Here is a 2,991-nt window from a genome sequence, read left to right as displayed (position 1 = left end):
GCCACATACACCTTAGCTGGTGGGTTCGAATCCAGCCTGGGCCCGCCAAACAACAACAACAGCGGCAACCAAAAATAGCCAGGTGTTGTCGTGGGCACCTGTAGTCCCAGCTACTTGAGAGGTGGAGATAGGAGACTCACTTGAGCCCAGGAGTTGGAGGTTGCTGTGAGCTATGATGCCACAGCACTCTGCCCAGGGTGACAGCTTGAGGCTCTGTCAAAGAAAGAAAGAAAGAAAGAAAGAAAGAAAGAAAGAAAGAAGCCAAGCAAACAGCTTTCTTAGTGAAATAGAAATAAAAAGTAATACCAGGATTTATCATAAATTACACTCTGAATATTTGACTCTGAGCAGAGGCATTCTCAACATTTTTTAGTTTCTTTTCATCTAGGCAACTTCTTGCCACCTGAAAAGGCAGAGTGAGAGGAAGAGGGTCTCATCTTGAACTTCAGAAGGTCCCTGGAGAAAGGCAATCCCCTGCAGTTTTAGGAGATAGGCACACGGACCCCTCCCTCCAAGTCCCATTCTCATAACTGCAGGTACAAATAAGTCTGCAAGAAGTTCTCACGAGCCAAGTCCTGACTGGTGGATAGTTGAATGGCAGCATATTTTCCTGAACTCAGTGTAGGAAAATGATTGAATTGACAAACAGATAAATGAAATGAATGAACCTGGATAGGTCAGACCTGACTTCTGGATGGCTACAAACTCTGCCCAGATTTTATCATGTTTATGAGATACAAGATGTTGAGTGTGGCTGGAACTAGGAGGAGTGTTAGGGTTAGGGTGGCCCAGCCCGATGCTTGTCTTTGGATGCTTTTCTTTAAACTAGGTAGAAACTCAAATTTTGGTTTATCTCAGGGAAACCATGTGCGCAAGCTTAACTCACCTTAGTCACCTTTATTTTAGTCAAATAAAGGTGACTAACTCCATTTTACAAAAAAAATTCCCATTTTGTCTAAATCATGAGTGTATAATATTCAATTTAACATACTTGATTATCTGGAGCTAAGCCCTGGGAGTAAGAGATGGTCAATCAGTCCCTGTCCTTGAGGAGCACGCAGTTTGCTGAGAAAGACATAAAAAGACATAGCATTGTGACATTTCTGTGTAAGTATAAACTTTTTTTTTTTTTTGCAGTTTTTTAGCTGAGGCTAGATTCGAACCCACCACCCTCCGCATATGGGGCCAGCACCCGCCTCCTTGAGCCAGAGGCACTGCCCTAAATTAGTTATTGAGTGCTTACTTTGTGCCAGGCATTCTCTAAGTCTTGTAAAAATATTAACTCACATAATCTTCACAACGTTTTACAAATGAGGAAACTGAGGCACAGAGACTTTAAGTAACTGGCCCACTAATGAGCTTGGAACTGGGATTAGAACCCAAGGAACACCAAATAAGATGAGAACCCAATCAGCTGGGTACAGTGGCTCTTGCCTGTCTGTAATCCTAGTACTCTGGGAGGCTGAGGCCAGGGGATTGTTGAGCTCATGAGTTTGAGTCTAGCCTGAGCAAGAGCAAGACACTGTCTCTGAAAACTAGCCAAGCTTCATGCAGGCACCTCGAGTCCCAGCTACGCCAGAGGCTGAGGCCAGTCGATTGTTGAGCTCTGAGTTTGAGACCAGCCTGAGCCTGAGCCTGATTAAGACCTCATCTCTAAAAATAGCTGGGTGTTGTGGCAGGCTCCTATAGTCCCAGCTATTGGGGAGGCTGTGAGCTATGGCACAGTGGCACTCTAACCATAGTGTCTACCATGGCCTGGCTGTAATAGGTCCATGTATGTCCAATAAGTGTCACTGACTACAACAGGGTAAAAAGGTGAGACTCCAGCTCAAAAAAGAAAGAAAGAAAAGGAAGGAAGGAAGGAAGAGGGAAAGAGGAAGGGAAAGGAAAGGAAAGGAAAGGAAAAGAAAAGAAAAGATGAGAACTCGGGCAAAAGGATAATTGACTCATCATTCCGGGGAAGGTATAGCTAAGGCAATACCAAGATGCGGCAGTATTTGAGCTGGATCTTGCAGAGTGATTTTTTCCAGTCCTTCTTTCCTCGTTTTACTAAATGGCACAGTGCATCTGAATTTGTCACATAAATGTTTGGAAGGAGCTGGGCATGGTGGCTCATACCTGTAATCCTAGCACTCTGGGAGACTGAAGTGGGCAGATCCCTTGAGCTCAGGAGTTCAAGACCAGCCTGAGCAAGAGTGAGACTCCATCTCTGTGAAAATACAAAACATTAGCTGGGCTTTGTGACAGGTACCTATAGTCTTAGCTACTCAGGAGGCTAAGGCAGAAAGACTGCTTGAGCCCAGGAATTTGAGGTTTCTGTGAGCTAGGCTGATCTCATGGCACTCTAGCCTGGGGTAGCAGAGTGAGACTGTACAAAGGAATTTTTTTTTTTTTTTCCGAAAGGAAACCAATGATTCCCACTGGTTCTCATTATAATTCTAAGGGATGACACTATAGAGCATGCCTTTGCTGTATGAAATTCAACTTCACGGTGAAAGGAGATTGAGAGGGTTGGGGACTTGAGAATAGGGATTGTCTTTTGAAACTTGCAAAACCTGTCCAGTCTGTGTTATTGACTCTGGAACCCCATTTTCACCCCCAGCTCCCACATTAACATCTACCCTGTCTCTCCCTTTCTGGCTTAGCACCCAGGACCTGCTCACCTTCCTCCTGAGGGGGCCTACTGTCTACCCTGGCCTGGCTGTACTAGGTCCACGTGTGTCCAGTAGGTTTTGTCACTGGCTACAACAGAGTGGCTAACCTGTGGTTGCACTGAGAGAATCCTGGGTCCTGACTTTACCTTGTCATTGGCTTCCTCTGTGACTTCTGTTTCTTGGACCATAAAATGGATATAACAATCGCTCTCTGGCTTCCTCCTAGAACAGTAGTGAGAAACGTGAGGATAAATGCGGACACCTTCTGATGTGATTCAGAAGAGGCACACTGTCTGGCTTTCTCATTGCTTCTGTCTAGATGGTTTTTTTTTTTTTT

This window comes from Otolemur garnettii, unplaced genomic scaffold, assembly GCF_000181295.1.
Source record: "Otolemur garnettii isolate 467f Iridium unplaced genomic scaffold, OtoGar3 scaffold00018, whole genome shotgun sequence".
Taxonomy (NCBI): domain Eukaryota; kingdom Metazoa; phylum Chordata; class Mammalia; order Primates; family Galagidae; genus Otolemur; species Otolemur garnettii.
Note: the sequence above shows the minus strand (reverse complement) of the source record.